This window comes from Mixophyes fleayi, chromosome 2 (assembly GCF_038048845.1).
Source record: "Mixophyes fleayi isolate aMixFle1 chromosome 2, aMixFle1.hap1, whole genome shotgun sequence".
NCBI lineage: Eukaryota > Metazoa > Chordata > Amphibia > Anura > Limnodynastidae > Mixophyes > Mixophyes fleayi.
The window spans coordinates 301,310,472-301,336,258 of NC_134403.1; the positions used below are offsets into that span (position 1 = coordinate 301,310,472).

Consider the following 25,787-nt stretch of genomic DNA (forward strand, 5'->3'; position numbering starts at 1 on the left):
AATTCCCAAAAAACTAGTTAAATAAATGAAGGAACACTTTAACTGTGTCTCAGTGCACTTTCATAGCAACATATGCCTTTGAAAATGTGTGAAGCAAACAGACAAGAATCATTACCATATAAATTAATATTGTCAAAATGACCTACATATATACTACTGATGGTGAACCCATGACAACACACTTAATCTGGACATAATAGGCTTTATCAAAACAAAAAGTATTTTGACACCGACAAATCTCCAGGAGCTCCATCTGTACTGATGTACACAGATAATCTTGACATTGTGCAAATAAGTCTTGAATAATATCCAGTGCTTGAACACGTGGAACATTGGTAAATAGCAATTCTATTCCAAAAGTACAAATCCATGTAACTTAGGAGACACAAAACATTTTTTGTAGTAATGGAAACACATGATTAGTGTCTTTTGTGTAACATGGAAGTTTGAATACCCTAAATAATAATAACTGATCCACATACTGTGCAAGGGGCTGAAGACAGATGTTGATAAAATTGGTGGGCCTGAGAGAGATTGTAACCCTTTCTGCACCTTTGTTACACAGTAGAAAGTTAGGAGTCAAGGAGAAGGAAATGTCAGAAATAAAAGTTCCTTTTTTAGTCATTTAGAAACTTCCTGCTGATGTAATCTAGACTCAATTAACCTTTTAAGATTGTAGGATCCTTTTCAGAGGCTTATAAATCTCTGTATTATTAATATATTTCATAAATTCATGCTTGCAGTCCATCTTGTTCAAGACAACTATAGCATCCATTTAACTGATGGGTTTATTTATATGATATACTATTTTTCAGCTATAGAAAGTTTATTTGGATATGGCCTAGATTCTGGAATCTTAATTTTATCTGTTTAATTCATAACCAAACGTTACAAAACTAGTAATATAAGCTGAAATGCTGTGGATCGGAACAAAGGTGAAATTAGGTCTTATACTCTTATTTATCTTATCAGATGTAGAATATTGGGTAGTCATCAGATTCAGCAAAGAGTTAACAAAGTTCCAAATTTACACAAAATGTAAGAATGATGCAAAAGATAATTCTTTTTGCAATACACTTGGATCTGATGAAGAAATGTCATAATTAAACAAATTAATTACTACCTTATCTACATCTGTGACACAATTAACATGTTCAATATGGACCAAATATCTACCTTTATTTTTTTGTAGAGATGGATTCATCATGTCTTGCATCATATTCTTCATTCATATTTAGCATTATCCTGATTTTATGGAACTGTTGTCATTCCCCTTTATTCTGCAGTGGCAGCTATTTATTATTTGAATACATTTTATTTTTAATTGTTGTGTCCGTTGGCCTCTATTTCTAAATGCAATTTTTTGTGACCAGTTATATTCTCTTTTATGCTTTTAATTGCCTTGCACATGAACATCTCTTTCTCTTACTCGCTTACAAATTCAAATACAATATCTTTTTAGTTAACATGCTGTCATCATTTTATGCTCCTCTATAGACAATGTCTTTGTTAGCAGCGTTTTTGTTACCACCATAAATAGATAGTTCCTGTATCTTGCATAATCAACAGAAACAATAAGTATCCACAAATTCCTCTTAAGGAGGAAACACAATATCACAAGGGCCACAGATTATCTATAGAATTTAATGTTTCAGGGTTTGGCAGTATAGTCATTTGTAGTTCTGTATTATAGCCAATTGACATATATTGTGTTAACCCTGATGATGATGCTGGTTCAGTAGTGAGACCTGTCATTTTATTTTAGAAGATTTAATAAAGCAATCGTTTTTAATTATTTTTTACCATATGCAGTCAATTTCACACCTCAACTATGGAGATGAAGTTGTCACCTAGCTACGCAAACTTGTTTATGACAAGAAGGGAAGAAGAGAACATCTGGACCAATGACCCACCATTAGAACATCTGTTCTCTTGGTCTAGATTTATAGATAATGTCCTGATCATCTGTAAAGGAACAGAACAATAACTGTCGTCCTTTATTGACATGATCAGTAATCAAAAATCCCTTGTGCTCACGGCTCATATGATCAAAGAACAAGTGGAATTCCTGGCAAAGAACAAGTGGAATTCCTGGATAAAGAATATAAATGAAAGCCCTATAGGTGCTTCAAGTAGATAATAATAAAATTATATATAAATATTAAATATATTGTGGCACCCTCTATAGAATAATAAAATCAAACAATCAATACTTTGACAGAGCTAAAATGCCTGATTTTAATCTGAATCAGAAAAAAATAATTTACTCTAAACCTAGATGCCTGTTCTCCAGTTCATGAATGATGGCATCCTAAATGAAAATGGAGCCCTGTTGGAAAGGTAGGTCCAAGTGACAAATCCTTAGAAGTTGTGGTACAATCCTTTTAGACATTTGTACACAAAAGGTGGTCACTGCAGCGTTGAGATCCCTAGTGCATTTTGCCAGAGAGCAACATATCAATGAAGAAATTCCTTGACCTGATCATCTACACATAAAATCAAACTTTATAAACTAAAACCTTTTTCAAGAAAGTAGATTGCAACAGCTACATGTCCTCCAGAGGTAACCACCATAAGAGTTTTATTCAGAACATCCCTTGGGGACAATTCAAATTCTTGAGAAGGAACTGTTCCAAAGTGGAATCTTTCCTAGAACAGGCACATGAATTAAAATAGAAATTTCAGTAGAAGGAATAACGATGAAGAAATCCATAAGGGCCTAGAACAGACACTAAAGCTGGAATGAAACTCTTAATGTGCAAAAAGAAGTCGGGAACACAGAAAGAGGAAATCCGCTGCATCACACAGTTCAGTACCATGCAAAGGCAATTGGAGAAAATAAAAGCACTGGCCGAACTTTCGAAAGGATCCTAAACTAAAAGAAATCCTTCCTGATGTCCGAAAATTCACATTTAGAAATGCACCAAATCCGATGGATAATCTAACTTCCTGCTTCATTCCCTTACAAAAGATCTCACACAAACAAGTTGGCTGAATGAAGAAAAGAGAACAGAGGTTTTTTCTGCAACAAGTGCAAAGCTGGCAAAGAGATAAGTAAAGTGAACTTGAAACTAAAGACTGAGTTTTCATCACATTCAAAGGGTACGCCATATACGATCCAGGAAATATTAACATGAAGGGTGTGGTCTATTTACCGGAGTGCCCTTGTGTGAATAATAAGAAAACTGAGAACAAGAATAGCAGAAATATAAACTATAGAAACAGGTACAGAACCATAGTGTTTTAGAACTCTTTAAGGTGACACACAATCTTTACCCAACCAAACTCAGATTTATGGACACCAAGAAAGTGCAGAAACCATGGAAAGGGTGCTACTACATGATATGCATGTCACAAGAAGACACAAAGTGGATCTACCAGCTGGCTACCCTCATCCCACGGGAGTTTATTGTAGACTTTGAACTGGTGAACTTTCTAAAACTTTAGGAAAGTTTAAGATTGTAGCCTCAGAATAGAAACCTTCTTTGTTTCACCATCTTCTAAAATTTGTGGGACAATACCATCATTCTAGTAGTACAAATAAAAGGGGATAAACTAAAACCAGTGTACCCCTAATTAGGACCACATAAGTGATTAGCCCACAATAACACCTTAATATGAGTAACCCTGTTAACGAGTCCAGTGGACCCTCCGGTTCTGGTTAACTTTATTTGCCCAATTAAGTAATCAACATATGTCAATATATCTTGTTATGTACATCTAGGACGGGGGAATGGAACTATACATGGCTAATTCAATTATGGAATAGTACTATTTACAATTTGTACAAAATTGCGCAGGTTAATCCAATATTCTATGGTTACCTCCAAAGAACCCTCTGCTTCAGCCAGAAGCTGCCTAATTTTTTCTACTAGTATTAGGACATGACTTCTCAAGTAAAGAACATGAAAGGGGAATTGTATACATTTCTATATGATGGTTGAATACATTTTAACTTTTTAATCAATGTACTGTACTTTTTAACTTTACACCTAGTTATATGCAGCAACAGTAATCATAGAATATGTTCTTTATTATAAAATCGTAGAGAAGGCTGCATCCTTAGGAACAGATGCTTGTGGTATGATTTATGTAATTGCCAAGCTGCTTGCAGTGTGACATGATGTTGTGACCGTTGTTCACACACTGAAACTAGTGTGTTTTATGTTTACTGTTCCAGAGTTTACTGTGGAACCTGAAAACTGTGCAGGATATGCTTGTAAACATATTTAATCCTTCCAACAAGTATACATGAAAATAATTCATCAGGTCTTATGTAATTGATACTTGTGTTTCCTATCAAGATATTTTGATCTACATTCCATATTGAAAGATTATTGAACATTCTCTTGTGGTTGATTTATGAGACTACTAAGTTGCTCACAGTTTAACATACTGCTGTGACTGTTGTTCTTATGCAGAAAGGAGTGTGAGTTATAAACATCCTTCTTGGATGTTATTATTCCGATGTCCACTGTGCGTGCAACTTGGTAGCAATATCAAAAACAGATTTTGCCGTTTTATATAAGGAATAAGGGAATATACCAAATTATCAGGTTAATTACTGAATATCTGACAAATAACAAAGCTAACCAGAGTTCTAATATTAAGTCTGTGTATGCTAGTATATAGAACTATTGATCTAAATATCTAACTATCTATCTATCTATCTATCTATCTATCTAAATGAGTTAAACTTTCTAATACAATTTAATTGATTTGCAACATAGTTTATTAATTTTAGTAAATCAGGGTTCTATCCTACATATAGTTTTTCCTTTGTAGTTTATTTGATTAGCAAGTCATTTGTACAGCATGGTGTTTCTCAAATAATCATCATCATCAGCAGCAGCACTGTACAGGGAACTCACTCATATCAGTCCCTGCCCCATTGGAAATTACAGTCTAAATTCCCTAACACACACACACACACACACACACACACACACACACACACACACACACAGAGTGAGAGAGACTCAGGTCAATTTAACAGCAGCCAACTAACCTACTAGTAAGGTTTTGAAGTTTGGGAGGAAATTGGAGCACCCAGAGGAAACCCACGCAAAAAAGGGGGGGAGAACATACAAACTCCATACATCGAACTCATGACTTACTATAATCATTATTGTTATTATTATTATTATCAAACAGGCATAATTTGGAATTTACAAACGCATTCAGTGATGAGAAGATCATTTTTTTAGATTTGGAAATAAGCTTTCAAAGCAATGCCATTCAAACCAGGGCATGTAATAAGAAAGTGGACCCCAATATCTTCTTTTGACTAGACTCAAGTGGCTGTAAAATAATCCCGAAGGACAGGGCGGGTTTGTTTTTACATCTACACATACAAGATACAAGGCAGTGCTGTACTGAAATAAAATCTGGAACAGCTACAGCACTTAAGTAGTGAGATAAGCCTTCAACAATGTCCTATTTATTACACACAATATAATAAATCTACACAAGCTGATCCTTAATAAACATTGTTATATACTCTTAAAAAATGAGGTTCATAAAGAGCTCTTACCACCAGCTCCTAATCTGAAACAATCTTTCTTCCTGGAATCAAACCAGAACTGACTTGGTTATGGACACAAAAGAAACCAACGTTTTTTACTGCAACAGATGTGCATCATGCGAAAGCACCCATGCAATCAAAAGTAACTTCAAAAGTTACAGGATCTGTATAGAATATAATAGAACAAATATCATGTCATACAGAATGGATGGTCTACATGTTGGAATGCCCTTGTGGAACCCAATCTGTAGGCAACACCACAAGGAAGTTAAACACTCGAATATCAGATTATGATAGAGAATGCATAGTACGTCCACCCATTTTAAGTTGGCACACAATAAATATCCCTTGGCATTCTTTTTTATGGGTTTGGTATACTTAAGAGAAATTGGTGAGGGGACGAATATGTCTCCAAGATTTCAAGGCAGGAGACAACGGGGCTTTTTAATTTGAGAACATTGTTTCATTTTGGATTTTAGTCTTTGCTTAAGAATGTTTATTAATTATTGCTTTTTTTTTGTTTCCTTTTATACAGATTTTTATTCAATAAACAAATAACTATTAAAATTGTATAATTCAATGATTAAATTATTTGGTAGCCTAATATGGTGATCTTAGTACTATGCCAATTGAATCTAATTCAGTTTATTAACTTTTATGTTAATACAATTATTTATCTGTCAATCAGAATTTCAGTATAATAAAGAGGATACATTGAGACTACCCCTGAGGAAGTCCATAAAACATGCAGAACAAAATGCGTTGAATATAGTTCCGTCTGTACTGTGTTCCAACTTGAGTTCCAATGCATGCACCACCCTAAGCACCACTTTTGCATGCTTTAACTAACAGAATGGCAAAGACTTCCCTCTATACTGGTATTCCAGTTTTCAGGAGCTGCTCTTGCCACCACCACATGAATCAATGCCTTTCATATGCTATTTTGCGGACATAACTGCAGGGCACGGTAATAGTAGTAGTAGTACAGTAGTAGTAGTAGTACTATTGTGTACTCAGTATGCACAGCATTTTTAATATATTAGTAATTTTATCATGAATATTCTTTGTCATTTAATGTTGTTTTTTTATTTTGATTTGAAGTAAAAATATATAGCAAACGTATGTATCCAAGTGTTTAGAAATGTATTAGAATAAATTTAGAAAAAATAACCATAAAAACACTTTAGTTAAACTGGCATTCATGCCAAGTTTGAGTATATAGGTGTTGAAGGAATACTCATAAACCTTGTCTTAGTATTTTAATATACTTTGTTCACTATATTGTAAACAAGTGTATCAGTTTTTATTACTGTTTATTCTTTAAAAAAAAGGGTGTAGGAATGCCAACTATTACAGTCATCAATTGGAATGTGCAGCTTTTATGTATGCATAACAAGTATTAAAGTTCTGCATTGCTGAAGGTCTTCTGAAAAGAATGGTGCCAAATATGTGTGGCCTGGCATAGGAGGACACAGGGGGAACAAATACACACCTTGTCCACATCTCTTTCAAATATGGATCCCAGTATGCGAGTAGAAGCTATGATGGAGAGAAGCATGTTGATATTTTCTGCAATGTAGTTAGCATAGTGTAATGAGTTTCTTATCTGGGATTACAAGTGATCAACAAACAATACCTACTAAGGGGCACCAATGTTTGAAAGGAGAGGCTCACATCTTTAAAATTAGCATACCCTCCTAGCAATGGGAGCCAGGATGGAGGATATCAAGGCTCTTTTAAAGCATTTTTGTTATTTTCTGTAGTGTCATGTAGTATTGTGTTGTGCCTTGTTGCTGATACACTGGTGAGTTTTCTTACTTAATCACAAAAGTGAGAGACAAAGGCAGTAGTTTGATAAAACAACAGGCATTTACAATATAACTTGGCAATTTCAGGAACTTCAAACAATTATTTAAATAGGTTTGTTACTAATAACCACTGTAATAAAGATTTTTTGGTTTGAATATATGATTTTTTTAATGTGTACTCAACACATTATTATTAAGCTAGATCCCCATAGTTACTAGCATACATTTTATTAATTATTATTATTATTATTAATTTTTATTTATAGGGCGCCACTAGGTGTCCGTAGCGCCTTACAGGGACAAACAAAATTACAATACGAGGTGAGACAGCACAGAACAGTAAACAATAATCACAGTAACTCAGTGAGCTCAGGGCACAGCTAGAGAGGTGGGGGAGGGGAGAGGGGTAGGTCCGCCAACAGCAGCACCTAGGAAGGAGGGCACGGAAGAGAAGGAGACCCTGAGGGGGAGGAGGAGGGAGCGATAGGGGACGGGGGAATAGGGTCCTCGAGGAGGAAGGCTAGGTAGCTGGCGAGCAGAGTTAAAAATGGTGAAGACAGGGGGAGAGAAGACCCTGCTCAAAGGAGCGTACAATCTAAGGGGTGAGGTAGACTGACAGAGAGACACAGGGGAGAGAAGGAGGAATGGAGGATGAGGATAAGGGAAGGGGAATGAAGGGGAAGAGTCAGAAGAAAAGGTAGGAAGTTAAGTGGGAGACTGGAAAACTTTAAGAAAAAGGTGGGTTTTTAAAGCCCGACATTTCAATTATTATGCTTAATTTATAAGTGTAAGTGTATATAGAAGGTGTATGTTAGATTTGTCTACTAATCTCTAGAGATCTATACCATTATATTATACAGACAATCCCATGAAAGATATATATATTTCACAGATCATATTATGCTTAAATACAAAGAATATAGCACAAATAATTAATTTTATTCTAGTTCTTTCTGCCGAAATAGAAGTAGAATAAGGAGAAGAATTGTAAATCTATTTAAAAAAACACAGCAAGGAGCTACGTTAAAACTGTTATGAATATTATTAGTGACACTCAACTAGCTACATTTTAAAATAGCTTAGACTTTTTTTCATTGTGTGGGGTGATTTACTCATTCATTTGGAAATACGGCCATATGACTTTTATGTTAGATAAACGTGTATAGTAAGCTTTGTGACTTGTTATAGATGAATCCATTTCAAAAATATAATTAGGCTTGTTTACTTTATTTATAAAGCATTGACGATTTAAAATCACGGTTTTTCTGTAAAGTCAATTAAAGGTGTAGACTTTTTACTATGTAGTTAATAAATTTTGCAAATAGTGATGGGCATCTCAAAGCAGGTTCAGGTCATTGTCTCCATTAGGGAAATACCTAAAAACCAGCTTTACTCACAACCTAATTTGTATACTTTGCATATTTTACACATTTTTTGGTCATAAATTACTAGTATGCTTCCTTTTTTGCAAGTCTCACATTGAAAATTAATAATAACATAAATCATGAAGACATTTGCAGTGCTAGAAATATACTTAGAATTTAACATTTCAGAAATAGAACCATATGTTTTAGTTGTCAGTTTGTAGAACTTAATGATTATTCATAATTCTACATAGGGAAAACAGGTATTTTATATTAAAATATCTGCATTGACTTCTATTGTTACTTTTTTTTGGTCTTCTTGCAAATTAATATTACAGGAACTGGGCTGCAATTTCTTTTTGACACATTAGGCATACAACTATTGCTTTAACCTAAGCAAGTTTTGTTTGCCATAATGGGTATTTTATACAAACGAGGAATCACAATGTAAACAGTGGGTATGTTTTAGGTCTTTCCCATATATGACTTACTTTTTCTAGTCCCGTTGAGTCCTCGCCAGCTTTAAGATTACAAACTCATTTTTGACTGTGCTTTTAGACACAAGAGGATTCCTGGGAAACTTGAAGAAATGTTTTTTTTACAAATTTGGAGACATTATGGTGCATTCACCGTAAGCAATGCGATGAGTATAAATGCAAAAACCACAGTCCCTCTTATTCATTATTTTTAAAATTGAACGTATGTGTTCTAATAGTTTAGACATATAAGTGTAGTGGAAGATAAATAAAGCTTCTGATAAATGTAGGACACCATCTATGTTGAGAAAAAGGGATATCACACTGGTGTTGGTTGTACATCAATTAGTAAAAGTAATCTAAAATGGTTAGAGTTATAAAGGGCTGGATTGGCCATGTTTTGTGTGATTGCTCTATGTTTAAATATCTGTGTTTCAAGAAACATAAAAATAATCGGTAGCATTTCACAGTAACTTCAACAAGCAATATAATGAAGCTTGCTAAAATATTACACTTTGCCTTTGACAGATATTTTATATTAAAAAAAGGTTAGGGAAACACACAAAAAAAAATCAAATACAAATTCACAAATAAGTTTTCAGAAATCAATGTTTAGATAACAACAGTTTTCAAGGTCACAAAAATGTATCATATTCATATTAAAGGGATTTATTTGATATCAGATTACTTTATAGAGAAATGATTTCTAGATCTGTAATGGTGTGAGCCATTTCGGTATGGGTGTTCCTTTTTGTGAGAAATGGCTTTTATCTTGCCACCCTAGCCCATAGACCAGACATATGCAGATTACGGGAGATTTGCTGTCACATGCAAGGAATGACTAGTTCCTACAATGAATTCCTGAAACTCCTTTAATGTTACTGTTGGTCTCTTGAGAGGGTCCCTGATGAGTTTTCTCTTTGTTTTGACATCAAGGTTGGAATGACATTCTGATCTTGACAATGTAACTGCTGTGTCACATTTTCTCCCCTTACTGATGATAGTCTTCACAGTGTTTCCTGGTACATGTTATACAATTGAAATTATTTTGTACTCCTTTCCTGGTTGGTACCTTTCAACAACGAGATCTCATTGAAAGATCTATTTTGAAAGATTCTTGAGGATCTTGACTATTCTTGAGGATCTTGACTATCCCAGTTGGCTTTATCCATGAAAACTGCATGGAAATCCCATAGGAACAGTTGAGTTGAGCACATGTTGTTAACAATTGTTAATTATGCTAAAAAAAAGGTCACACATACAAAAATAGCATCCTTACATCCAGATGAGTCATAGACATCTCAACGTTCATCCAGCTCTGCACTTGTAGCATATATGTCAGGGCTACATCAGCTGTATGTCAGGCATACATACACCCACATGCGCATACACATAACCAGGTCATAAGCACAAGAAAAAATTGTTAACATTGTTTCATAGTGAAAAACACATTCGCTAAAAGGCTTGATATAATACAGCAGATATGATTCTCCTTCTCACTAATGGGTGAAGTAAGAAGAAAAAATTGCAAAAATAAGCCCACAAAATCCAAAAACATATATGCACAATCAATGCGGAAAGCACCTGTCAAATTTAGAGGTGAATTCACAATCAGACAGATCAGAAGCAGTTAGCTTGTGATGGCGACCATTATCATCATCAGTATTTATTGTACCTGCCCTCTAGTATGTGTAAAAGATAGGGTCCTGACAGGCATATACCCGTTTCCATGTTGGTCTGCTTCAAGTGCATTTATGTGAGCACACCCTTCCTGTACTCTGTCTATATTAGACCTCCCCCATCCTGCTTTCCAGTCAAAAGGGGACACAAATGTCATATATACACCTCTGTTTTTTGTTTTGCGCATGCACAGTGGAACTTCTTGAAATTTATACTACACAAACTGACATAAGTTCAACAGCGCATAGGTCCAGAGTGTTTTCATGGTCAAATATTTATATTTTCTGGCTCATTCTCACTAATTGTGGAACAGCCTGCTGGTGTGGGATTACATTTATCAAGAATAATAGTAAAAGGTTTGGAAAGATATATGATTTAGTTTCTGAAGTTCCTCACCTTGAGAATAATTGTCTCATTTTCCTTTTTTACTTGATATATGAATTACATAATCTTGGGTGCACTGTCTGCAATCAAATAATATGATAATTTCATGGTGTTAATAAACTTGCAGAGATTTAAGCCATTGATTATTTTATATTCCTTTGTGGATTATGTTTTATGGAGTATATGTGGGATCTAATGTAGCAGAAGTTGTAACTGGGACTCTAGTCTCATAGGAAAATTACAGTAACTCTGTATATGCCAAAACACGACAAGAAGGTTATATTCCTCATGACAGAATTAAACTGCTGTTTTATAGACGTTGCTAGGTCACAGACTGCATTAACAAATAACAAACAAGTTTCAGGAGTCTTATGACTAGAGCAGTCATTTATCTCTGTGTTCCCTGAACAGTAACCCTTTTCAACAGAAATATTACAAATGCTCACTTTTCCATAGATAAATAATTATTCAGAATAATAAGTTGAGGGTTTTTTAAACTACTTATTCCATTGCATCAAGATCGGCTCTCTTTTGGTTCTGTATATTAAAAAAGATGAACCATTATATTTAATGTTCTAACACATATCATGCTGTTTAATGTTTTGCTTGAATACAAAGTAAGCATGGGGATGATTTTATGGCCTAAGCAAACCTCATGTCACTTGGTTATCCATTTTTTATTTCAAAATTATGATAGTCCTACATATGCCTAAGTCTTACACTGGTGCACTAAAACACCATTCTAAATATTAGTAATAATAGTTCAGATTGTTACTGTGTGCAAAACTTTATATCCTTATCCAGTGGTGGTAACATCACATTTAATGAAACTTTTCTAGAGTAATTAGTGTATTTTTGAAAAAAATTAAAAATAAACTGATGCTTACCATTCCTTATTGAGTGCCATAGTAACAGATGTATCCATGAATAATGCAAGCTAGTCAAAAATATTGTGGTTTCTATCAGAAAGTTACTATCTATTCGATTAGTGTCAGTTAAAGTAGCGGGATATTATTTTGCAAACTTCAAGAATTATGTAAATAGCTTGAAAAACTAGTTTATATGCATATAATATTAGTGAATAATAACAGACATATCTAAGTGATCTATAAATAAATGTATTAAAAAAAATAGTAAAAGCAACTATTTATACATTTCAATTATTATTATTATCATTATTATTATTATTAATTTTTATTTATAGGGTGCCACAAAGTGTCCGTAGTGCATTACAAGGACAAACAATAGCACAGTACAAGGTGAAACAGCACAGTACAATTAACAGTAAGCACTATAACTCTGGGAGTTCAAAGCACAGCTAGAGATAAAGGATGCGGGTGAGGGATAATCAGCACAAGCTGGTAATCTGAGCCCAAAAGGGTGGGCAGAGATGACAGGTTAAGAGCCACTAAGAGAAACAGAGAGAAGCGAGAGGAGTCAGAGGGCAGAAGTTTCAAGAGGAGGTGGGCTGAGTAGCTGGAGAGCAAAGTTAAAAGTGGTGGAAACAGGAGGAGACAAAGCCCTGCTCAAAGAAGCATACAAACTAAAGGGAGGGGTAGACAGACAGAGACACAAGGGTGAAAAGGAGAAGCGGGTGAAACGGAGACAGAGTTGAAGAGGGGGGAAGAAGGGATGAGAGGAAGAGGTAGTCGACAGGTTGGTGGTTCGTCAGGTGACTGGAAGGCTTTTAAGAAAAGGTGGGTTTTTAATGTCCGTTTGAAATTGGACAGATTAGGGGATGTTGTCATGGAGCTTGGGAGCTTGTTCCAATGAAGGAAGGGCGGCACAGGAGAAGTCTTGGATACGTGCGTGAGAGGAGGTAATCAGCGGGGAAGAGAGGCGACAATCATTGGTCGATGACAGAGGGCAGGATGGAGTGTGAATAGAGATGAGGTTGGAGATTTAGGGAGCAGTGGAGTTGGCAAGGGCCTTGTAAGCTTGAATTGCATTCTGTAGGGGAAGGGGAGCCAGTGGAGGGCTTGGAAGAGGGGGGAGATAGAAGTGGAACGGCGAGAAAGGAAGATGAGCCTAGCAGCAGTGTTGAGTACAGATCGAAGAGGATTGAGATCAGAGTGGGGGAGGGGCAATAAGGAGAAGGTTGCAGTAGTCCAAGCGAGAGATAATCAGAGAATGGATGAAAGATTTGGTGGCATCCTGAGAGAGGAATGGCCGAATGCGTGCAATGTTGCGCAACATTAAGCGGCAGGATTTGCCAAGAGAGTGAATGAGAGGTGGGCAAATGAGAGAGTGGAGTCGAAGGTGACACCCAGGCAGCGAAGTTGGGGAACAGGAGAGATAGAGGAATTGTCGACAGTAAGAGAGAGGTTGGAGGGGGTGGAGTCACGAGAAGGAAGAAAAACAATGATTTCGGTTTTAGCAAGATTGAGTTTGAGAAATCTAGAGGACATCCAGGAGGAGATGACAGAGAGGCAGGCGGACACCATAGAGAGGAGGAAGGGAGAGAGATCAGGAGATGATAGGTAGAGTTCAGTGTCGTCAGCATAAAGGTGGTACTTGAGGCTGAAGGAGTTGATGAGTTCACCCAGGAGGTGTATAGTGAAAACAGTAAGGGTCCTAGAACAGAGCCCTGTGGGACCCCAACTGGTAGGGTGGAAGAGGGGGAGAGAGAGGTGGAAACACAGGTGGAAACAGAGAAGGAACGGTCGACAAGGTAAGAGGTGAACCAGGAAAGGATGGTGCCGGGGAGGCCAATGGACTAGGGGGTGTGAAACAAGAGAGGGTGGTCAACGGTGTCAAAGGCCGCTGAGAGGTCTGGGAGAATCAGAAGAGAGAAGTGGCCCCTGGCTTTATCCTTAGAGGAGATCATTAGTAACTTCTGTCAGGGTAGTTTCAGTGGAGTGGAGGGGGCGGAAACCAGACTGGAGAGGATCAAGGAGGGAGTGTTCAGAAAGGTAGGTGGTGAGACGGTTGCAGACGAGCCTCTCAAGTATTTTAGAGGCGAAGGGGAGAAGGGAAATGGGGCAGTAGTTCGAGAGTGAGGTGAGGTCAAGATTGGGTTTCTTTAGAATAGGTAAGAAGAGAGCATGCTTAAAAGAAGAGGGGAAGATGCTGGTGGAGAGGGACAGATTAAAGAGGTGAACGAGGTGGGAGCATGTGGAGGGGGAAAGGGAGCAAAGGAGGTGAGAAGGGATAGAATCCAGGAAACAGGTAGAAGGGGGGGGAGGATGAAATGAGAGAGTGGACTTTCTCACCTGTGGTAGCGCAGAAGGAGTAAAAGAGTGGTGGCTGGGGGGAGAGGAGGGGTGAGTGGTGGGGACAGAAGAGTGAGTGGTGGGGTGGCGGAAGAGTGAGCGGAGGAGGAGATTTCAAGTCTGATGCCCTCGATTTTAGAGGAGAAAAAGTCAGTGGCAAAATTAATGTCGCTAATTGTAGAATGTTTTATTATGGTTAAAACATATAACTTTCTTTAAATATTTAAGTGTACTGAATTTTGGTTTAGATTATTTACTATATGCATGTTTGTATAATTTAAAGTTCAGCTAGCTATTTTGATTTATTTAACGTTACTTGTTATTTATTTATTATTACTGTTATTTATATTTATTTCACATCCAAAAACTGATACCTATATTTCCAACTCTAATGTACTCAATCAATATACTGCATAAACTTTAAAGAAAAGAATTCTCAAACCATAACTGATTAGCTTGTTACATATTATAAACATTTGACACCTTTTTCAGCTTGCCTAATATTATTGACTAACCCATCATCTCCTACTATGTTATGAGTCTCTAAAAAAAGCACTCTAATCAACATTATAATAAATAACATTGGGAAACATAAGTGTAATTTGCTTGAATAAAAATATTTATGGAAGTATGTTTTGTTTTTTATTCGGAGCAGTGTAAGTAATTAATACATCTAATAGTAAAGCCATGACTAAAATGTGACAAAGACAGAAATCTCATCTCATGAGAGATCCAGCATGTAGCTTACAGCAGCAATCCAAGCATAATATTTTATTAAAGAATATTTTTCAAAAAAGCCTAATTTGAAAGTAAATTTGTGTGGTTCAACCCTTGTTGTTTGTGAGTAATATCTATCCATTAGCATTATTAATCAAATGAAATTGTGCTGCCTTCTCCTGAAATGTCATGCTCCCCGTACCTCATTTCCTCTCAAAAATCATGCGGTCCAAGTGGGGGTGTATATGGTGGTGTACATGGTGGTGTGTCACACTGCCACTTCTCCTTCTGCCTTCATTGTGAAACTAATAAATTCCATTCACTTACATGCCTATTACATTTTTCATACCGCCACTTCTAAATTTCCACTTTGACCACTATATATATATATATATATATATATATATATATATATATATATAAAACTGAAAAACACCTCAAAAATTGATCGCACTGTTGTTAATAAATCCCCAAAGTTTAGTTTGGGGATCATGATAGGATCATCTGCTACAGGAACTTTCACTCTGTTTGTTAAAATAATGACAATGGGAACTATCTGGGCCTGTTTATTACTTTTAGTTTATCTTCTTAAAAAAATGCTTTGATGTATGTTATGTACAGTGTGACACGGTATGTTAATACTGAAATATTTAAAACATTTGTGATAATTTTATGTCTTTCACATATTATAAGAAAGCTTACTACGGATATATAAAATCAAAGTAAGATCATCTAATAAACTATATTTTTTACTGCAGAACAATCACCATTCTACATTATTTGTTTATATATTCAATAAAATTGCCTGAATAATATGACATTTGTCCCGATTGCATTGTGAAATGCTAAATAAATACCTTTTATATGAGACTTAACATTTTTGGGTAATCAGAATTTAAGATGCTGATCTGTATGTATGTTATTTCAAATGTATAGACTGTTATGTTGCTGAAAGTGTGTCCATTTTAAAAGCATCCTGATAATAGTTTTAGTTGCCACGTCTGGAATATTACTGCATTTTTAGTGTTTTAGCACCAAAAAGGGCCAGGGGGTTCTGAAAAAAACTTCATATATTTAGCTAGTTTCTGGGTATTTTTAAAAAACATTTTTTCCCTTCTGCCTATAGTACCTAGCCTCCAGCTGTCTGTCTTTCCTGTAGTACTGGATCTAAAATATGATGCGTTGTTCCTGAACTATTGTTGAATCCTTGAAGAGTTTGGCTTAAACAAATTGCGCATACCTTTAAAGGAAAGCATATATGTCTTGACTCCCTTTATCTATTGAAACAGGCAAAAATGCATATATTAACAAAAGACAATTATGCATTATCAAGTGGCATTTTCAATATACAGCGGTTTGGAATTACGGTATTCTGTGATAGGGATACAGAAGACAACTTTATCTTATACAGCAATATACCCACACAGTGTCTCACAAAAAAAATCACTTAAACACACCTGCAACTAGAACTAAGTGACCTAGCTGGAATCCTGGCACTGTGTCACAAGTTAAACTACGAACAAAAATCCCCTCAGATTGATATCCAGTTTAGAAGAGAAACAATTACATCTTCCTTCCCTATACATATTTAAAATGGAAAAGCAGATGAGAAAGGTTATTCATCTAGTAATCCACCATAATATAAAAACAAAGACACTAACTACCTCACTGAGAGAGGACAAAATAGGAAAAATTGACTGATATTACAGACTTACAGCATACAACTGTGGAACTCTGGGTCCTAGCATGATTTTTACAAATTGTTTTAAAAATACTGATAAGCTTCAATGTGCTGTTACAACTGATGTCAGCGCTTAAGGTACAGCAATTAAAGCATTGTTTCCTGTACTTGTAACTAGTCACCGACCACTTGGGATATCTAGAAGCAAAGATTGCCCTTTCTCCACTTAAATGATAGATTTACAACACAACACAATGCTAGTTACAAGATTTAACTCTATCTGGGTCCTGTACACCGCAGAAATACAAGCAGGACCACGTCCGGTGAAAGGGTCATAGCATAATACCGGGAAAAACAAATAAACCTCAGAAATTTGTACAATGACAAAAATCAAATACCAATAAGTGCAATAATGACAATCACAAAGAAATATTTATCTTGTTATCAAATCAATGTACACATGATAGAAGAGAGAGAGAAAAATATCAGGTCATGTGACTCACCAAACAGAATGGAACATTCATCAGGGCTCACCTTCAAGAGTCCAGAACAACCCAAAGAGGCAGTTTCCAATAAGAGCACACAAGCAGAAAACAAGTTCTTGCCTTGTGGTGGCCACCAATGCTGTCATTCTGGACTTCTAGAAGATGTAGCTTGATGCCTGCATTCTCCACCAAAACTGTTGTAGCTGTTAAAACGAAGTAGTCAGAGAATCTGATATTTTTAAATAGAGTCAAGTTTATTAAGTTACATTAACATGGAACATCTGACTGAGCACATCACAATGGTAGCAATAATACATTTGTCCATATGTTTTAAGCAATAATCTTGGCACCCTTACGCAGAGGGGTGTTTAGCTTGGAATTTACACTGATTATATAACTATTGATTACGTGTACCTCTACTCAAAGCACATCCATGACCACAATATGTTAAAATATGAGGCCTTTTATTGGAGGTTTGGAGACACTAATTCTCTTGTCACAGTTTTTCGAAATAAGCACAAAGACAAAAAAGTAGGGCCTTGCAAAGTGTACATTCCATGAAGCACGACAGTTTCCAACATTTCTTTTCTTGCAAAACTTAACTTCATTAATTTCTGTACCATTCAAATACAATCATGGCTGCTAGACTCCATTTTTTAATCCAGACTGTAAACCAGACTGAAAATGTAAACAATTCTACATCAAATGAGCAATGGTTTTTAATGTCCTAACAATACATATTATTGCTAGGCATTGCATCTTAGTAAATACAGATATTTATTGAAAATGATTGTAAATAACTGCAGGGATGTTTCCTATCTGATGTGTTTAAAATGAAAAGAAAAACTTCCTAGCATCACTAATTAATATGCAGCTGCTCAACATTATAGTGTTAAATAAGGACAAGTATTTGCACTTTAAAAAGAGATCTATATGTGTATCATTCACTGTGGGTCTCTCTGATTGCATCAGACCTTGTTCTAAATATTTAGCTTTAGCATTCATATACTTGGGACATCTGGCTACTTTTGGGGCTATTTTCTGGGGTTGCACTAAAACTAAAATAGTTTATTTTGCCTTTATAAACTAATTCCCAGTAAAACTAAAGCATATTCAAAACATAAAAACTGATCTGAGAGGGAAAGAGTAGTGATTGGATGAAAGTTATAACCTTTTGCTGCTATTATAATTAGCATTTTGCTTTGAATTTATGTTTCAACTGCCACTTGACATGTTTTACATAGGCTAGTTTTCTTATATATTTTTTTTCATTACCAGTAAAAATATAAAACACTGCACATACTTACTGTAAATAAATTAAATACTTGAATATTTAAAAAGCAGCCAACTGTGCATGTCTAGGTGAAATGACATTGGAAAATCTGTACAACTTCAAAAACATATACTAAATTATATAAATGTATTAGCACTTGTCAGCACACAAAGCAACTCAAGCTGTAGAATGAGAATAAGATGCATGACCTTTCCAGGGATCAGAATATTAGATGAATTAGATGAAAATGTACCAGTTTCTTGCTGGCCTGATATCTGGTAATGAAAGTTTTTTAAGATTGATTGAAATTATCAGTAAGGCTAGGTACACACTGCAAAAATTTTCAACTGATTTGTATCAGTAATGATTTTACCAATGACTGATGTTCGGATCACCATGCTGGATGATGCATACATAATATACAGGCTTTAAATGATTTTTACACAATTTAGCGCCCGGGCTGTGATTTTTGTCTTTCGCAACGTTGTCTCAAAAGATTGTGACTCTGTACACACTGTGCAGATATATGACCTCCCAGCAGCAATATGCTGAACAAAATTAAAGAAAAGGCTGAACCTAAGTGGACACACCACCCACAAACAAAGATTCCGGAAAAGGAAATACATCATCACCATTCATTCTATTTTACAGCTTTGTGTATAGTGTATATTTGTTAACTCTGTTCGTAACTGCACAATTACTACGATTTATTTTAATATAATGGGCACAATAAATGAACAGAAAGTTCGTGGTTTGTTGCTTCTCAATATGGCAGGAACACTTCAAACACAGATCCCGAAGGGACGAACAAGAAAGAATCAGACTTGTTGGACCAAGGAGTGGTTCCAGAGGAGAAACTCTTTCACATATGCTCCTGCTACAGGAGATACAGGACAGCAGCCCAGATGACTTCAGAAATTTCCAGCAGATGATTGACCCACATTACAAGAGCTGCTCCAGCTCCCTGCTAAGGAAGGTACAATTTTATCTATGTTCTATATTAAAGGTATAATACACATAAGCTCAGGCTTTTGAACATATACCTAAATCAATACCGCATTGTCCAGGTATTTAAAATGAAATACAAAATGTAACAAAAAAAGTTTGCTTACATGACATTAGTCAATATATGTAATTTATTGAACACTGTATTTTACATTGAAAATGTTAAAATATTTTAAATTCTATATTTATTGAACTTGGTGTAAATAAATAACACAAAATAACAAGGTACATATAAACATAAGATCTAAGTGCAATTAAATAATCCAAGGGGTGAAGAAAATAGTAGAAATGGGACATAGTGTATAAGCGAGGAAAAAGATTCCAGGCATCACTCTGAGACAATCCATACAACTCATAAAAACATTGACAATATTAATGGGTTTGGCACCTATTTGAGAGAAAGATGATTCTAAACTGTTGTTTTTTTAAAAAAAATAAAATAAGTGCTAAAACACAGTGAAATCATTTACATTATAAACACTACTAGATATTGTAGATCCTTTTTATACAGATTTATAAGATATTTACTTAGTCTTTCTTTTTCATCAAGAAATTTGGGCAGCTTGGTGGCTTAGTGGTTAGCACTTCTGCCTCACTGCACTGGAGTCATGAGTTCCATTCCCAACCATGGCCTTCGCTGTGTGGAGTTTGTATGTTCTCCCTGTGTTTGCGTGGGTTTCCTACAGGTGGTCCGGTTCCCTCCCACACTCCAAAAACATACTAGTAGGTTAATTGGCTGCTATCAAATTGACCCTAGTCTCTCTGTCTGTGTGTGTATGTTAGGGAGCTTAGACAATAAATCCCAATGGGGCAGTGATTGATGTGAGTGAGTTCTTTGTACAATGCTGTGGAATTAGCGGCACTATATAAATAGCTGATTATTAATTATTTCTTTGTTAATTCTATTGTAGTCTAAGTATACTCTATGTTCTTGACCAAAGACAGAATATTTACATCCTGTATTTACACTCTGACTTCTATTCTGAATATTTTGTTTAAAACTTGATTTGTATTGATATATTTTATTTTAATTGTGGATTTATTTGATCTCAACTAATTTCTATTTGCAAATTATGTAAATAATAGCTGGTAAAAATATTAATGTATCCATTCAAACACCCTCAAACTCCCTGTGGCTCACTCTCTTTCTGTTGCTTCTTATCTCTTTTCTTTTTTTTTAAAGTACATACTTTATAATACATTTCTAACCTTTGCTCTAGATGAGATAATACAAAATCATAAAGAAAAGTTGTGTTTTTAATGGAATATCTAATGTCTTTTATCAAATCAATGTTATGCACTTAACAAGATAACAATCATTACTTACATAAAGAGTCTCACAAAGACAATAGTCACAGTCACCCTGTCTCATTTAAATGCCACATCTTATATTAGAAGAAAAAGTACAAATGAGCTCATCTGCAGTGCAGAACAACCAGAAATATTATCTAGCTCAGCCATCAGAACATATCAGCTAATGGAGATGTCGCAGACAATGAAGAAAAGAAGAATCATGGCTTTTTAGCATTTAGAATTTTAGATTAGTGACACACAATTTCACTTGGTGGATCCTCTGTGTCATCTTAACATAGTTTTCATTATTGTAAGCATCAAATGAATAATTTATTAAGCACAGAGCAAGCAGCTACATATGTACCTGTGTTTTACAATCATGCTTGGTTGTGCATATGGGAATGTTAGGTGTACTTAGTCAAAGATGGTATTCATAAACTTCATCTATGTACTAACATTGACTCTTTAGTTTATGAACAAATAGTCAGATTCAGTATAGTCAAGGTTAGCCAGGTTTCAATTGAAAGTTTCATAGAATTAACTCAGCATTCTTACAGCAAAAACACAATAGTATGCTTAAGAAATAGTTTGCATTTACTCCTATATGGCAGGCATTTAGTTTCTAACAGCCATGTACCTGGTATTATGTTAATGCTTTAACAACTATTACTTCTTATTTATCATATAGGAAATGCGAATATTATAATAATGTTTGATGAAATGCTGGAACCCTAACAGGTTTGCATATAGAGCATTATATTGCATTATAAAGCATAGTCTTCAATTATTGTTTTAAGAAAATATTTTAGAACACTTTTTTAAATAATGTTTTCTTTATTAATTTGGGAACCAATAAACCTATGCACTATAAAAAAAAAACTTTAAACCTGGGGCACTCAATCACAAACAACACATATTTTTGCCACCTATGATGTGGTCTTTGCAACTACTGATTATGATGCTAGGTTCAAGTGTAATCCAGAACCCCTAATCCACATTGGAGACCCTCCTTCCACTTCTCATTGAAGTCGGTGGGCAGAACAGTCGTCACTGATACTCGTCAGAAAGGAGGCGCTCGGACTCAAGATGTCGGGGTAAGTCTTGTCGGGGTAGTCAGCATTGATATGCTACCACCGCTTCTCATAACATCTTGAAAGGAGGATAAAATAGTCATACAAATGAAAACAATAAAAAAGATAGATGCTTCCAGGGTTTGAAAGCAGATAACTAAATTATTGCAAAACAGACTTTCAAGGAGATTATACTACCATATATTACCATTGAATCAGAAGAGCATTGGACTGGACATGCAGATTCATATATAATTGCTTTTCTTGCAATTCTTTCACTACCAGGTCTTTGTTATGTGTTTCTGGCCACTGAAAGTATTCCTATTGATCCAAATTTTCTGTTTTTTTATTTAGCCATGGCTTCTAATCTAAGCCTGTTTGATCCTATGTTGCTGACACAGATTGTCTGACCCTACTCTTTCTGCCATCTGACTGGTCCTGGCCCTGGCTTAGGCAGGGTACACACTGCAGAAATTTTCTTCTGATGTGTTATCTATAATAATTTACCAGTGACTGAAGAAAAAAAGTCACGATCAGCATGCCGATTCATGTTTCCACACTATACATGTTTTACAAGATTTACCTTCAGATCTGTGCTCGTCATGTGTCATAACTATAGGTTGAAAAGATCATGACTCTGTAAACTTTCTAGAGATCCTGATTATGAGTGCATGTAGACTGCAAAATTGGAAAGATATTGATCCATCATTGAACAAGATTTTAGTCTGGTTTAAAAATCAAGTGAAACGATACCATTTGCTTTGGAGTGACAATCGTTCATCGTTGAAGTGTACACGATAATGCATTATTGGGCCGAACAGTCGTTTATCGGGTAATTGGACTAATAATTGGCTGAAAACCCATTGGTGTGTACCCAGCCTTATTTAGTGGCTCTGACACAGCTGTGTAGCTCCCCTACACATGGCACTTTCATAGACAGCTTATATTACTGTTATGTTATCATGCTATGTCTTTATCTTCAGGTGCTATATTAAGGAAGTGGTAATGCAAGAATAACTACTACCTTCTTTCCCAGAATTTCAGGTACCTTGCAGTATGTAATAGGTGTTCCTCTTGTTAACCACTCTAAGTATGTGAAAATTGAGAAAATTGGGACTCTCATGACATAATGATCTGGCTGTAACCACAGTCTCTTGGAGTCAATCCAACCTAGAAGGAAGTGCCACCTAAACAATAGGACTGCATTTAATCCTTGCTTATAGAAATTAGGTTCCTTTTTCAGCATGTATTCAAACCTGCAGAGCTTTAGCTCATCAAGCAAGCTACAAATTACAAGAAGTTCAACCTCATTATTCAATTTTGCTGGAAGGAAAAGTAACGACCTGAGACAAATTAACTTATGATGAGGAAACATTTTTTTCTGAAGGATCTCTTAAAGTACCTGAAACTAATTGTATTAATTTACAAAATATATACTAAACCAATTCTCACAACTTCCTCTCAGATGATATTTTATACACAACTGCTTCTACTATGGCCCTACTCCCATAGCCTTCTTCTAAATAGCATTTTAAGTCCAATGATTTAGCTGATGCCACCTGCTCTACCACTAATAATTGTTATGTTCCTGAACTCAAAATCATTTCATCTAACTTATGTCTGTTTGAATATGAAAATTAATCCTGGAGTTTCAATACAGGAAGTCAAGATGACTGTGATGTTTAGCCCAAAGATAGAACTCATTATCCAGCCTTCTATTTGAATGTTACTGATTGTTTACATTATTCATGGTCAACTATTGCTGAGAAGTTTCACAGTTTTGTGAATATGTCAGAAATAGATAATACGTTTCCAGTAGACTCATCCAGAAGTCTAAATCCATTCCCTGAATGCTCCAGTTTCTTTGGTGCTTTGTTTCCTGAAATTTCAGGTCCTGAAACTTTGATAACTGAAAATGTGATATCTAAATGTACTGTACTATCTATTTCTGTTTTTTTTGACCATCATGTTTAGTTTGCTGTAACACAATGATCTGCCACTGAGTTCTACTCTCAGAGGTTCTGTCTGCTGCTCAGCCCTCATCTCCAAATGTTTTGTCTACTGCTGAGCCAGCCTCACTAGAGATTTTGTCTGCTTTTAAATTCTCCTTATCAAAGGTTCTATCTGTTCCTCTTCCCTCACTACAGGTTTTGTCTGCCAACCAGGTATATATGACTCCTATTGTCCTTGTTTTGCCATATAATTCATTTGCCCCTATATTTTTATAGTCTTAGACTGTTTTTGTCATTCTTCCAAAACCTTAAATTTTGCTCCCTGGGTCAAGAATAAAATACTTTGCTCATTTTTTTCAAGTTTTCTCTGTGGTTGTTGCTTTTGCAAATGACTGGTGATCCCACAGTTGACATGTGTAGCATTTTATACAGATGATTCTTCTATTGGTTATATTATATACAGTGGTTAACTCACTATTTCAATCACTGGTGGTCTCTGAGTTTACCCTGTGTTTACACTGAAGTTGCCCATGTCGCAGGTGACCCCAATAAGCTTCTGTTTGTCTCAGTAGAATCTATTGGGTTTCTGTTGCACTAGGAGATCCTAGTACCAATCCTTTGTCTCAGGAGCCATAAATGATCTGTGATATTCCCCAGGCTCCAAAGAGACCTCATGTTATGGATGCTCGTAATGTTTTACAACTACAGTTTTGCCTTTTGGGATATCTGAGGATAATACCGATATCCGTTATCTAGTGCCTTATGATGTTACAGCCATTGGGATAGCTTGCTGAGGTCCTGGGGGTAAATGTATTAAGCTCCGGGTTCTTCAACACCCGCGAGTTCAGCGTCATCGGCGTTTAAATTTAAAGCGGCGCTGCCTTGTAAAGGGAAGTTTCCCTTTACAAGGCAGTGCCGCTTTAAATTTAAACGCCGAAGACGTTGAACTCGCAGGTGTTGAAGAACCCGGAGCTTAATACATTTACCCTCTGGTGTCAGAATTTGTATGTAGATTGTTAGCTTCACCTACCCTTTGATGGAGAGCGACAGACCATTGGTAATCCATTACTTGAGCCAGTCAAGCTGCCTGGCCTGTCTTCTTCTCAATCAGTGCTACCTCACCTGCCTTCTTCTCAGGATCATTTTGGTACAACATGTTCTACCACCTGCCCATTTTCCTTTTAAAAAAAAATCATTATTGAGATTTAAAAAAAAATGACTTAAGGAGATAGGAAGAAATAGAAATACAATAATATAACAGCTCCAAAAATTAATTATAACATAAACAATGAAGCTGGGTTTTGTAAGTATGTTTAAAAAAAACAACATGAAATAAATGAAAGTGTAGGGAATTATAGGAAGTTAGAAAAATAAGGTAAGGTAGTAAAAACATGAGGGGTATAGAGTATGCAAGGGCAGAATTTAACCTTAGAAATTTTGCATTTGTTGTACAACAGATTTATTAATATATCATACTGAAAGTACAACAGATTTGCTATTCAGCTGTAATCAAGGTTTTCAGGAGTCAAATCATGTAATAGATATCTAAAGGTGTGGTCTAAAAATGAGTAATCCATGGGGACCAGATATTCAGGAATTTATTTAAGCAGTCTTGAATGATAGATAGATTCCATATAGTAAATCTGCCAGACATATAACTGGTTAGAGAGGATCTATCTGAATTTTTCCAAAATAGAGCTGTTATATATTTTGTCACAAGATAGAATTGTAATGTCCGTAATATCTTTGATGAGTTAGTGATCTACTTTCTAAAATGGTTTCATTTTAGGATTTTAGGCCATGTCCACCAAATATGAGATAGCGTGCCCCTCCATATACAATTCCTCTACTATCTATCAGAGA

At 35.6% G+C, this 25,787-nt stretch overlaps 1 protein-coding gene across 3 annotated transcripts in view; it reads left to right on the forward strand.

The window, feature by feature from the left end:
• NLGN4X (neuroligin 4 X-linked) overlaps positions 1 to 25,787 on the forward strand; it is a 285,144-nt gene that overhangs the window by 59,148 nt on the left and 200,209 nt on the right. The gene's annotated exons all lie outside the window — the stretch shown is intronic.